The sequence below is a fragment of the Mus musculus genome, chromosome 1 (assembly GCF_000001635.26).
Source record: "Mus musculus strain C57BL/6J chromosome 1, GRCm38.p6 C57BL/6J".
Classification (NCBI taxonomy): domain Eukaryota; kingdom Metazoa; phylum Chordata; class Mammalia; order Rodentia; family Muridae; genus Mus; species Mus musculus.
This window is the reverse complement of record NC_000067.6, coordinates 11977192-11992088: the sequence shown is the minus strand read 5'-3', so window position 1 is coordinate 11992088 and position 14897 is coordinate 11977192. Positions and strand designations below refer to the sequence as shown.

Sequence of the window (14897 nt, the reverse complement as noted above, 5' to 3'; positions counted from 1 at the left end):
TTTCCTCATGCATTATTGCTGTTGAGGTTCACTAGTCATTTTAAAGCTATAGATTTATGGTATTCATGGAACTTGTCAATTTCCTTTCATACTCTTTAAATTTTTTTGCTTTTACCACTTCTTCCCTCTTCTCCTTTGGGGATGAACTTCACCTGTATTTAACTCCTAACTTACCTCACACCTTGTCTTAGTTAGGGTTTTATTGCTGTGAACAGACACCATGACCAAGGCAACTCTTAAAAGGACAACATTTATTTCTGGCTGGCTTACAGGTTCAGAGGTTCAGTCCATTGTCATCAAGGTGGGAGCATGGCAGCATCCAGACAGGCATGATGCAGGAGGAGCTGAGAGTTCTACCTCTTTATCTGAAGGCTGCTAGAAGACTGGTTCCCACATGTTAGAAGGAAGGTCTCATTGCCCATTCCTACAGTGACATATTTCCTCCAACAATGTCATACCTACTACAACAAGGCCACATCTCCTAAGAGTTCTCTCTGGGCCAAGCATAGTCAAACCAACACACACCTTAAGGATCTGAAGGAGCTAAAGAAAGGACCCAAGGAGCTGAAGGGATTTGCAGCCCCATAGGAGGAACATCAATATGAACTAACCAGTATCCTAGAGTTCCCAGGGACTAAACCACCAATCAAAGAAAACACATGGTGGGACTCATGACTCCAGTTGCATATGTAGCAGAGGATGGCCTAGTTGGTCATCAATGGGAGGAGAGGCCCTTGGTCTTATGAAGGCTCTATGCCCCAGAATAGGGGAGTGCTAGGGCTAGCATAAGTGGGTAGGTTGGTAAGTGGGGATGGGGTGGGGTGGGGGTGGGGGTGGGGAAGGGGCTAGGGGGGTTTCGAAGGGGAAACCAGGAAAGAGGATAACATTTGAAATGTAAATAAAGAAAATATCTAATAAAAAATGTTGGTAAAAAAATATCAAAAAAAAAAGGATCTTTGTGTATGCCTTTGTCTCCTTTTTCTTTTACCATATTAATCTTTCAGTAGGTTTTTTTAAACTAGAGTTCTGAAATTTTCTGATTGCTGTCTTTACATTTACTCATCTGTGATTCCCATCTCTGATAATACAATTTAATGTGTGGTTTTCATTTCAGGAATTGCCATTGTCTTCATTCAAAACTTTGGTCAATTTTTATATCTTCCTATCCTACTGTACCCAGAATATTTTCTATCTTTCCTCCAGTTTCTGGGCTATATGAAGCAGTAACAAATGTTTTCATGTCCTTGTCTAATAATTTTGGAACTCTTATCTCATTTTAATTGATTAAATTTACTTTTTATTGAAAATAGGTATTTCTGCTTTGTTGAAATTATATTGTTTTTCAGTTGTTAAAGGGTAGGATGATAAACATTGTGAATTGTCCCTACTGAGAACTAATTTTTTTTATTGTTGTTTTGTTTTGTTTTTTTTAATACTGGAAAATGAAACCAGAACCTTGCTTATACTGGGAAAGTGCTCAACGACCGTGCTATTTCCTCAAGCCTTGTCATCTTAAGCTTTGCTCTGGAGGCGTAGATAAGAAAGAAATGAATCAATGCCTTAAAGTCTCGATTGTAAAATTTAGTGAAGAAGACAAGAACAGTGGTCGACCTCGTGCTCAGTTTTTCATACTACATTTTTGAACTTAAACGGATGAGATTGAAACTGACTGGTGACAACAGGAAATATTCCAGCCACAAGGGAACTCAAAGTAATAATTTCCTAATCCCTAGGCCATTCTGCTCTTGGTCTTAGTGCATATGTAGACAAATACTTAGACGATGATTGGAGACAAATTCTGTGCCTCCCTGGAGTCCCTTTCCATTGTGCTTGCCTCTGTTCTTCTCACTGGAAACGCCTGACCCTCCAGGCTTCCAGTTCCACGTCTTCAGTCTGGAGAGATGAGCAAGCTGCCAGAGGTTTCTGTGCTCCCATCTGAAACTGGAACATAAACTAAGGCAGTCACCAGCTTAAGTTTGTTGTCTGAACTTCACTGACTGTTCCTTCTATGTCTAGCATGGAACAGTTGGAATCTCTGCTTCTGGCTGAACCACATTCACCAGAAGTGGATGCCCATTCCTCATTTTAAACAGGTTGAGTACTGTCTCTACCATTTGTCCAGTAATAAAATAGAGAAACAGACAAAGTAACCTTCGACTGGGCCAGTTTTAAATGAGACATCTTGTCACAAGTACTTGACCATTGGGTGACTTTTGTCCTGTGCTTGTGAACATATTTCTCCTAAGGTAAAGGAGGTCAGGCAGACCCTTTTGTAGAGTTTAAATTAAGCTCTCCCATTGTTCACAGACTTAAGCAGCAACTAAACATTTCTGTTTCTCGTTAACTTTCATCCAGAAGAATTTTTTCCCATTTAGGAGCTCAGATTTAAGAGAAGCCCACAGTCCCCCTGGCTGCTCACTTCAGCCCACCCACTCTCCCTCAGGATTCCTACTTATTTGTGAGAATTTTACATTTCACTCAGGAGGTGGAGATACTCATTTATTTTTATTTTAAGCAACTTTCCTTAATTCATCTAAATCTCACAGTATTTGGCAGATGCTCTCCATGGACTGTGGTTTAGGGAGGTGCTCGTCGTCCATTTTTAGTGCAAATAAAAGTTTCCTTTTGTACATGTATACGTGTTGCTCTCTTGGGTTCGTTTCAGCCAGGCTTGTAGATTTCACTGTTCACTTACCATCGTTACAAGTACTTCTAATTGATGTGTGTCTCATTCATCAAAGTCTGAAAGCTCAAACACTTTCTGAAATATGAAAACCAGAGGAAAAGAGCCAGTTAATCATCTAGCTGTCAACTACTTTTAGCAATCTCTCTCTCACCGGTCTATAACTTTTATGTACTCTGGGCCTTTCTCATTACGTGTTTGCCTTCCTTTTATGTATTTAACACCTGCTCTATGAGTGTTGCAACCACCCACAGTATGAGGTGGATATGAAACTTACCTTAGTTATCACCTTTTGGTTAAGGTATACCTACCCAACATAGTTAAGTCTATTCTCTCCTATAAGGACCTAACTCCTTCTAACTAGTTCTAACTCCCTTCCCCAGCCTATGAACCTTATGAAGACAGCATAGTATGTATTAGACATATATGATGCTTACAGGGTATATAACTATATAATATGTTGTATGACGCTACTTGTATGGTACTCTTTCCTTTAATATGCTTGTTTTCTGATTTTTTTTTCTTTTTTTTCTGAATGTAGCTCATGTGTGCTGAAAGACTTTGTTTTGTATTGCTATTTAGTTCACCCAGAACAAGATTGATATTTGGTAGGTTTTATACATATTTATTAGATTTAGTCATTTGATAAATAGAACTTTGAAAAATGTAGATAAACCCTGTGTAGCATACAATGGAACGTGCAAAACCAGTAAGAGAGACAGCTGAAGGACCCGATCCATTTACTGAATTCCAGACAGAAGGGCAGATCTTTACCTTCCACATAACCAGCAAAGAGAGCTTCATGTGTGAGCTGAAAGGGACTCTAGCTTCCCCTGAATGAAGAGAATCAGGGAAGAGGCCTTCTCACTCACTATATTGCTCTTTAAAACCCACCTGTATCTGCTTTACAGAAATGTTGCTAAAGGGTTGGTTGACTTCTGACTGTATCATTTCAAGTTCAGAAATTTAAGGTAATATTCATTTGTGCTGCAGGAGAGATTATGGGAACCTTCACAGTAATTTTATCATCTGACTCTGGCTTAGTATTAGACATTTAAATAAATTTTACAAGCACTTATCTCCAAGGTTATCTATTTACTGTCTATAATTACTGGTGGGGGGGGTTGTTGGTGGTGATCTGTTTCAGACTCTTTTTTTCTGAGGGTGTAGGCATGAGAGAAATCAAACCAGGGTCTCTCATGTTTTTGGCAGACATTCTGTCACTAGGCTGCATGCCCAGCTCCTAAAGAACATCCTCCTAAGACTTCAGCACATCACTTCCTCTCTTGCATTTTAATTTATAAAAAATACTTTATGTGTCAACTGCTTTGTCTCCGTATATGTCTGTGAACCATATGCCTGCATAGTGCTCACAGAGGCAGAAAGGGGGCATCAAGGCCCTCTAGAACTGAAGCTACAGGCAATTATGAATCACCAAACTCAGGCCATCTAGAAGAATAGCCTGTGCTCTTAACCAATGAGCTACCTCTCCAGCCACCTTTCCTCTCTTATTTTCATAATTGTCTTTGTTTTAGTTGGCTTAGACTGTAATCACTAAGTGTCACAAGTGAGTTGTCCAATCAGTTCACACTTTTCTGCACTGTTCCATGGACTGAAAAGGTCACACAGCTCACCAGTGTTCTAAAAAAAGTCTTGGTTCTCAAAAGTCTCTCTTTTCTTTTTCTTTTTTATTTTAATTAGGTATTTATTTCATTTACATTTCTAATGCTATCCCAAAGGTCCCCCACCCACTCCTCCACCCACCCACTCCCACTTCTTGGCCCCAGTGTTCCCCTGTATTGAGGCATATAAAGTTTGCACGACCAATGGGCCTCTCTTTCCACTGATGGCTGACTAGGCCATCCTCTGATACATATGCAGCTAGAGACATGAGCTCTGAGGGATACTGGTTAGTTCATATTGTTGTTCCACCTATAGGGTTGCAGATCCCCCCAGCTCCTTGGGTACTTTCTCTAGCTCCTCTATTGGGGGCCCTGTGATCCATCCAATAGCTGACTGTGAGCATCCACTTCTGTGTTTGCTAGGCCCTGGCATAGTCTCACAAGAGACAGCTATATCTGGGTCCTTTCAGCAAAATCTTGCTAGTGTATGCAATGGTGTCAGCGTTTGGAGGCTGATTATGGGATGGATCCCCGGGTATGGCAGTCTCTAGATGGTCCATCCTTTTTTCTCAACTCCAAACTTTGTCTCTGTAACTCCTTCTATGGGTGTTTTGTTTCCAATTCTAAGAAGGGGCAAAGTATCCACTTTGGTCTTTGTTCTTGAGTTTCATGTTTCACATATTGTATCTTATATCTTGGGTATTCTAAGTTTCTGGGCTAATATCCACTTATCATTTGCACACATTTGTCTTCTCACAGGAGGGAAGGATTTACTCTCATTTCCTCTTTGATAAGGAAGAAGAAAATGTTCCCACCCTTAATACTTGCTGTTTCCATTGGCTTCATTTTCAAAATAAGGACATGATAGGGGAGGGTAAGACATCCCTAGTGAGTTTTGATAAACCTTAATCCAGTCCAGAACACTTTCTGCTTATTTTTACTTGCTTTTGATTTGATAGTGTCCTCTTTTTTGAACCTCAAATTATTCTTCTTACATTAACACATCCATACTTACTATGGTACTTTTTCCTGTACCTAATCTATAGATCCACTCTAGGTACCATCAATTGATAAATGTGTAAATACTATGTACTACATATACTCGAGGAATATTATTAATAAAGATGAACTCAATGTTATTTTTAGGAAAAAAATGGATATACATGGTGGTTGTTAGGTTAAGGGAATTAAGGCAGACTCAAAAGTAAAACTACAGCATGTTTTATCTCACATGCAGAATAGGATTCCAGTCACTCTGGAAATGTCAACAGTTCATAGCAATAGTTCATGAACTAAAAAGCTTCTGTACATCAAAGCCTATGGAATAAGTGCTGGGGATGAGAAAAGATGGACTGTGAAGAAAAGAGTTCAGGGAAAACTGAGTGTCTATATGAAAAAGGAAACTGCACCCTTATCTCTTGCCCCATATAAAATTCAGCTCTTAATGGGTTAAGGACCTCCATATAAGACCTGATACTCTGACACTTCTAAAAGAAACAGTAGGAAGTACACATTATAACTTTTGTTTTGCTTGCAATTATTAGGGTTATTATTTAACAGTTATATGTCATTTCTTGGCATTTATATTATTTATTCACTACTTTCATTGTTTAACATTTAAGTAATTTATATCCTTTAACTATAACTAAATTGTATGATCTTTCATGTCAGAATCTGGCACGTATCCTCAAGAAACTACCACAGATACAATGAATCTATGTCTATTTTTGCTTCATCGCCATCACTCACTACATATAGTACTTGTTTATGTAATAACAAACATATCTTATAAGGCAATGTCTTATAATGAGCAATGCAAGTCCTAGTGTAAAGGTAAAAGCTCAGACAAGCAATATAACTTCCCCAAATGACCAAGCACTGAGTCTCAGCTCTGAACTTGACTCCTTCTACCGATCCCCTGCTACGCATGTTATTCACAAATATGTGAATAACATAGAACATGTTTTCTGACTGTCTCTCAAACAATATACCCATGAAGTTAAGCTCTTTCTCCTAAGCCAGATACACTTCTCTCTCCTCAGTGCTAAGGGAGCAGGTATGAGAGCAGAGGATTGTGACCTTTGGCCTTTGCATGCCTTGAGTCACCACTTGATGTAATTTCAGTGAGTAGAGTTTTCATACAGCGTCATGCACACTCCAGAAGCTCACTGTCCTTGTGACCGACCCTGAATTTGATCCCATTCCCTGAACTTGATCTTTCTGGAAGAAGCTATCAAATCTAAACCATTGGCCATATTTCTGGCTTATAAAATAGCTCAAAGAATCACTCTATATAAATAAATGTGCTGTCCAGGATAATAAATGTGCTACCAAGATAGCAAAAGTCTTGACTTTAGAGAGAGCTAACTCTCACACCTAGGCCAATTTTAAGTATCATTATGAAGTTTGACAACTTATTTTTTTCTGTTCAGTTAAACTTGTAAAATGAAATATAACCTGTATAGTCACTAGTTGACAGATTTGTATGCATAACATTCAGTAATATAAGGAATATTTCTTCAGATGGAGATAAGCAATAAGACTGAAAATGACTAAAAGCTTATAAAATTCTTTATTCTACCGTAAGTAATCTCAAATAGTGAGAAGAAACACTGGCAGCTTGAGATTAACAGGATTCTAATGAGTAGAGGAAGCCCTGAGTGAGGTAAGACCTGACTACATATGTGTGGTTGACATGAACTAGCCATGTCAAGGACCATAGCCTTAGAGAGAATAGCAAAGCCTTCCCTTCTGGTCCATGTGCAGATGTTTAGTGTATATAGAAAATGTCCACCATGGCTTCCTCCCTGTGTATTTATGGCCAGAGTATGATTCCACTGGAGATTGTGCCTAGTGAGCTTAACCCTGTCTTCTTGATACAACCGAATAGCATAAACCATTGACTATTTGTATGTCATAAGCCTTGACCTTGTTCAACTGTACGCAATAAACCATTGCTCTGTTCAGCTCTATATAACAAACATTCTGAGCTTCCAGGGGGTGCTGGAGTTTCTCCATCAGAGAGCCCAGTTCATCCGATCCCAGGTATTTCTGTGTCCATGTGTCTGTGTGTTTGTCTTTTCTTCATTCCTTGAGTATCCCAGTTAGTTCTATTACTAGAGCCATCTCAAATTTCACAAGTGATTATACAGACAGAGGTTAATAAAGTTATCTTACACTAAGAATAAGTAACACTCAGACATAATCCTAACCTTATGTGGCCAGAAATTTAAATTACAAATCCTCCTGACCTTCAAACCCAGAAACATACAAGAAGTTAGCCTTATTTTCAATTTTATGTATTCTTCTTCCTCTATCCTGTAATAGAAACTTTTAACTAGGTTTAAAATCATCCCTTTAAGGAGATAAGGAATCTTATGTCTTGATTTAATTTCCCAGAAGTAGCAAGTATTAAACCAGAAATGACAGTATTTGTATGCGATTCCCTAAATAATTAAGGTGAAAGTTGTCTAGAGTAATGATACCTCCCTCCCTTTTGCAGTTCTTACCCCAACTTGTCCCTTAATTTGAGCAAGGGGCATTCTTCTCTGAGTATTATGTATACAAGGTCAGATACAAGCCCTTCCAATGGAAGGGCTGGGACTAGCTCGTTGGGCTTATTGAGACCTACTTTTGTGTACATCACTTACCTGCCAGATGGTAAGTAATGAAATGCAGGCAGCAGCATCAGTCATAGAGAGATCAGTTATAGCTAGACATAGGTATACAGCACAAGGCAGATCATTTTATTCCAAAATACTAGCTTGTCACTTGCCAACATATCACAAAATCTGACGTTGATTTAGGGTGGTCTATACAAAATAAAACAAATACAGAAATCTTTATTACAGACTATGCTTTAATTATGATATGTACCAGAGGGGAAAGGGTTAGTATATTACTAGGCATTCTGTAATGACATATCTTTTGGCTTTGGGAAAGTGTATTTACTTACTGGTCTGAAGGAGATGTTAATACAAAAAAGTCAATACCACTGACAGACAAATGACATGATAAACATAAACTTTGCAAAAGGTCACCTTGGAGAGGCCCGCATGTCACAGCTAATCTCTCTGGTCTGACTTTCAGGCTGGAAATCTCACAAACTTGGACTGTTGTGTAGATTTCCACTGTGTCTTGGATTTGACTCAGTCAGGAACATTACAGGTCTGGTTCTTTCTTTCTTTTTTTTTCCTGTGGTATTGATTTCCTTCCGAGTCTATGAAAACTATCCAGTGAAAGGATCAAGCAAACAAAACAAAGAACATGAAAAGGAAAACAAGAAGGGAATTTCACTAATGACCTCAGAGCTCCTCGAGGATCCGATTTAACTCTCACAGCACTTGCTGGGGTGGCATTCAGACCAACTACAGCTTCCCAGGTTTCTTCTCATCATTTCACATTCCACTCAGTAAGACTTCAACATACTCACAGCTGCAACACTGGGGCCACAGGTTTCTGTTTCGTCTAAATGTCAGCTCATATGAGGAAGACTAGCAAGAAACCATGAACTTGGATTTGGCATTAGTTGAGTAGGGAGGTGAAGATCTTGTACATGTAGAGAAAGAGGAGGCTAAGCTGATGTGTTTCCCCTGGATCTGTAATCTGAACAGGCATGGCACATCATTGCCTTCTGGAAGATTAACCCTCTTGAAATGCAATATGAAAGGGCAATAATGAAGGGGCAGTTTTCTTTAGTGAAGATGCTGGTACAGGAAATCATGCCCAGCTCTTACCAGTCAAAGGTCCTTCCTAGTGTAGAAATAAAACCTTATGCACATTCTATGACACTGCTCCAGAAAACAATATGAGGTGCAGCTGAACAAAGGCAGCCAAGAGTGTCAGGGAATTAAGTGCTGAGATGGGAGTCGGTCCAAGTTCCACACATCTTACTTTGACCTATCAAAGTTCAAAGCTGCCTGGCTGTTGCTGCCTTTGGGGATGCCTGCACTTCTATCACACAGTGAGAAGTTTGGCCTGACAGCTTCCAGCGAGGTGCCAGCCTTACATTTTATGCAATCTGCTTTGGAACCGTGTTCACCGTTGGCCTGCCTTCAGTTGGTACACTGATTCAAAGTATTGAAACCTCTGAATCAAAGGAAAGAAAGAAGATGAAGAAATTGCCTCCCAAGCCCTAGAATGATCACAAATACTTATTCTGAGTTCTTTCCTGACCTGACTCTGCATAGCAAAACGGGAAAGAAAAATGTGTGAAAATCTCATAGCAGGAGTAGAAATGAGAGCCACTCCTTGCTCTGCTGAACAGCAGAGCACATACACTAACAAGCACTAAGGAGGAGGATTAGTATCCGACAGTTGCATCCTCGGCTTCACACACCAGGCATTTGAGATTAAGTATAGGCTGTATTGCTCCTTGACTTGGGCAATAACATAGGGAATTGAGGCTAAACTGCATCCTTTCTCAGATGAAGTCAAGGAAAGCAAAATGACTTTCTGTAGTTATACACATAGTCAGTGCAATTCAGCATTTGAATGATAATAAACATGTTTATTTACCTTTATTATGATTGAATATACAAGTAAAAGATTAAGATATCTTACAAAACAAGATGTTCTATGCTAAAAGGGCTTACAATCATAGAGGCACTGGTTGGGGCCTCTCTTCCTTTATTGATATTACAACAGCTTTCTTAACACTTTGAAGCACTGTTTCCTCCATGCCTCATTAGCACCACACATGCTCTCCCTATTAACATCTGTATCTATCTATTCATCGGCACCACTTTCAGTTCTGACCCTTTGCTTTAATAATCAGAGCCCAGTGCCCAGTGGAGCCTCATACCATAATTTTCAGTAAGGAAGGACATGGTACTTTCTCTTCATGATTGGTCCAGTATAAAGTGTATGTAGGCTTAAGACAATTCTTTCCTAAGTTATTGTTTATGTATAGTTACTGATGTTTTGAGACCCCCTCTCTGCACAAGAACTGACCCTACAAATACAAACACAAGTCAGATGCCATCACTGATGACAGTCTTCTCAGAGCCAAGTGGCTGAGACTGTCACTCAAGAGATGCAGCCATGAACACGAGATGTAGCCAGCAGGAATAGCTACATCACATTGTATTTTAAATTGTTTCTGGGCCTAATGCATAAAAGAGTCACCCAAAGAAACTCACCTATATTCATGTCTTATTTCACCTCTAAATGTTCTGATTTATTATACTGGGACTAGGTCCCAGCTGTGGATCTTTTTAGAATTCCTCCTAATTATGAGATGGTACAGCTAAATTGCAGAAACATTTGAGTTAGAAGACAAGTTAAAGTAGATATTTAATCAGTTGGGACTATACGCTCCAATTTTATGTTTTTCCATCACAAATTGTTGTAGAGAATTGATTGAGAAGCTGCAACCAAGTAGGTAGTTTTTGAAAAAAAATATGGCACTGAGATCAACATATAAATTCTCATATAGATATGTTACAGTTTCTATGCAATTACTTTACTTTCAGAAATGGCTGTAGATAAAACTTTCTTGAGCAAACATTTGTCATTTAACTGTGGTTTTACTTGGGATTTATTTTGCTGTGAAGAGACACCATGACCATAGCAAATCTTAAAAAGGAAAGAATTTAACTGGGTTTGGCTTACAGTTCAGAGGTTTACTCTATTATCACCATGATGAGAAGTATGGAAACACACAAGCAGACATGATGCTGGAGAAGTGGAGGGTTCTACATCCTGACTGGCAGGCAGCAGGAAGAGAGAGCGACTCCGGGTGTAGTTTGGGTTTCTGAAACCCCAAAGTCCTCTTCCAGTTACCTCCAACAAGGCCACATTTATACCAACAAGGCCACACTGCCTAATAGTACCACTTTCTATAGGACTATTGGGGCCACTTTCATTTAAACCATCACAGTAGTTCTTAAGATGGATAATAACACAATGGTAGTCACTATGATTTGATTAGAACTTACTATACCTATTATACAATGAACATTTGTATCTCCTAGACTGCATATACTAAAGCCCTAACTCCCAGAGGAATGGTATCTAGATGTAAGCCTTTGGTTTACATGAGGTCATTGGAGAAGACAGGAAGCAAGCCTCAACAGGATCTAACCGCCCTGTGCCTGGATCCTGGCCATGCAGCTCCAAAGAAATGTCAATTAGCCACTTTACTAACCCCTTACTGAATGATATTCTGTTTTTGAGGCTCGATTACCATATCTCTCACAGTGTCAGAATATCATATGCTGCCTTCTGTAACCTCATTTAAATATAGATCTTGTTGTATTGTAGTTGAAGAAGCCTCCCAGAAAAGCCAGTGATGAGTGCTGCACTGAGGTGCCCTGGTGTGAACGTCTTTCCACACTGATGCCAAGGGCAGAGTGGTGGTAGTGAACGCCTCAAACCTTTATAGAACATAATGATAAGGATAAAAGATGGAAATGGATTCAGATCTCAGTGGAATGTCTTGTTAGACTTCCTAGACATAACAATGATGTTGTGCTGGGAACCACATAAGTTAGCTATTCTCACTCAGCCTTTGAGCAATATAGCAAGTGTTTAAACCCCAATGTGAACAACCAAGTCCTAGGATGGGTACTATGGCACATGGTGTTTACCTTTCCCCTTCAAGAGATCTGTTTGCCATGATAACCTCCCTCTGATAAGGTACAAGCTTAAGTCTCAACATCACTGGCAAATTACCTATATACAAGTCATTTCTCCATAACTTTTATATAACTTAGTTCTTGAGAGCTCCCTGAGGCACACAATAAAACAATCTAGAACATTAGATGCCAAGAACATGCTAATGAAGGTTTGCTTCTTGCTCACAATGCTTGTCCAATTTATACCTGGAGAGCAACGCTCCACCTAGTTATGAACCTAGTCATCATTATGTGCACCATCTCACCTTGTAACACATATTAGAAAGGAGTGTCTATGCCACAAACATCTTCCAAGGAAGGCAGATAAATAAGAATTTTTTCCCTTTTCCCACTTAGGATCTTTCCACTTTTCCTCTTCGATAGCTCCCATAGGACACTTTTTACAACTTAGTAATAAACTCTATAACCAGGTCATTAAAAAAAAGAACCTCGTGCTTCATATTATTCAAGATATATACATATTTGTTTCTCTCATGAAAATATAATTGTTCATAGCTCATCTGAGGCCACTGATACATAATCCTGACTATGTTATAAGAAAAGTTTCTTGTGCAGCTCAATATTATTTTTCTTAAGAATTTCAAAGTCTGAGGGCTGGACAGATGGCTCAACAATTAAGAGCACTGGCTGTTCTTTCTTAGTTCTATTCCCAGCAACCACATGGTGGCTCACAATTACCAGTAATGGGATCTGATGCACTCTTCTGGTGTGTCTACAGTGTACTCACATACTTAAAATAAAGTCTTTAAAAAACACTTTTCCATTATTTAAAAAAAATAATTTCAAGATCTAATGTGAAGTTTCTACAGCCACCATAGTCTCCTTTTTACCTAAGGATCCACAGAGTGCTTCAAGTCTTGGGATAGTCATTCATCAAATTCTCACTATTCATAAAGGCCTTTATACAAAGCTAGATCTACAAGCTTCTCATTGGTTGTAAACTCTTTCTAAACCTACATTTGCAAATTATATGCTGGTCATTTCACCTAAGAGGCTGTGTACTTCTCTTTGCGTGTACTAAGCAATATTTGAAAGAAAGTTGCTGTGTGGTTTCTGTCTTCTTGAGACAGTGCCTCAGTTCTTCCCATAGGCTCTTAATTCTTGAGACAGTGCCTCAGTTCTTCCCATAGGCTCACCATAAATGATTTAAGCCCAGCTCCAACCATCTCTCAGATGCTCACATATTGGCTTTCCAGATGTGGGGTCTAAAAACTTCAAAGACAAGAGGCACAAGAACCACCACATGAAGTTTACAGAATAATGAAACACCAGTTGAAAACCAACAGGTACTTGCATGTGGAAGATGGTATCTGCAGGAGAGCAAGAATTCCGTGTCCAGATGAAGACAGATGGTGGGGGCTGCTCTCAGTTCCAAACCTAGTGGCTGGCTTTCTGTATACCCAACAGAAATGTATGTTTCATTAGTTTGAAAACAGAGAAGAATAAAAATATAAAACATTAAAACCATATCAAGTGTCTGGAACTAAATGGGTAAAATACATGCAAAACTGAGGACCAGAGCTTGAATCCCCAGAAGCCCCATGGAGGTGGACATAGTAGTGTGCATCCTAAGGTTCCTGCAGGGGAATAGGAAGTGGACCTAGAAGACGCTCAAAGCATACCAGTTAGCCAGCCTGGCAAATGAATCAGTGAATAAGAAGAGATCCTGTCTCAAACAATGTGGAAGGTGAGTACTGAAACTCAGTGCTGCCTCTGATCTCCACATGCACAATATTGTGTATATGTGTAACCTCATACACACAAACACACACACACACACACACACACACACACACACACACACACACACACACAGAGAGAGAGAGAGAGAGAGAGAGAGAGAGAGAGAGAGAGAGAAGAGAATTCAATAAATAAATACCCAAATAAATAAAGACTACACAGAGATAAGCCAGCTGGATTAATTCTTAAACCCCTTCATTACTACAAAGCAAAGAAATAGATACTCTCAAATTAGAACATCAGAAATCACTGACTGAAAGGACTTCAGATTAGCAATGCCTTATTTAGGATGTAAATGAAGGAAATGCTAAGTTTATTACAGGCTGGCTTCTATTGCAATAGAGCTGTTTTTATTCCACCCACAGGAAATTTCTACAGCATCATTAAACTGGCTTACTAAAGGTTGTTCCACAAATGTGGCCACACTTGTCTCTCCCTTCAAATCCAGCTGTGCTTATGGCAACCAGAAACCTAGAGGTTCAAAGATTTTGACCTTCTGCTTCCTAGACACAGTGAGTGGACCACCCACTCTGTGAAGTGTCTATAAAATGTTGACTCTTGAAATCACTTTTTCAATCTCTTAGATACCCAGTGTTTCCCTAGGATGTCTGTCTGCCTTCCACTGAAAGACTCTTCATCAGGTGACGTCACTTACTGCCTCAACTTCTGTTATGCTCTGTTTGATCATCCACAAAATGATGACACTTAAAATCTTGGCTATATCCTGAGCTGAACTGAACATTTGAACATCTGCACATCGTTTAAAGATATTTCACCACCAGGTGTCCTGGCTAGAATCTGAACACTATCTATGACCTTTCTCTCCCATCTTTAATCAATTATTAGTCTAGATTCCTCCCTTTCTGTGCCATTTGCTCTCCAGTTCTGATTGTGTAAGTGTCCTAACCATTCCTTTGGATCACAGTCTTTTTCCTTTTTGACCAATTTCCTCACCATTCCCAGAAATTATCTTCCTAAAAGGCAAATTATACTATTTGCTTGCTCAAAGCTATTGCCTGTTTCCTTCCCCTCTTAACGCGGTATATCTTGCAACTGACCTTATGACTTTGTTGCTACTGGACTTCTCATCTGTACCAGTTGGCAAAGCTGTTCAGCCATGCTCCAGCTACACCATCTGTCTCTATCATAGGTTAGGACACGTATCTTTGGAAAAACCCTTGAGCAAAGTCAGGTGAGTTTCACCTGGAAGAACCA

The 14897-nt window shown here is 39.4% G+C and overlaps 1 long non-coding RNA gene across 1 annotated transcript; it reads right to left on the bottom strand.

Moving 5' to 3' along the window:
• Positions 1-965: 965 nt before the first annotated feature.
• On the bottom strand, positions 966-13726 carry Gm30898. Its single transcript, XR_373206.3, has 3 exons — positions 8346-13726; positions 7956-8117; positions 966-2761 (listed from the first exon to the last, which is right to left on the bottom strand). It is a non-coding gene; the product is annotated as a predicted gene, 30898 (long non-coding RNA).
• Between the last annotated feature and the right edge of the window lie 1171 nt (positions 13727-14897).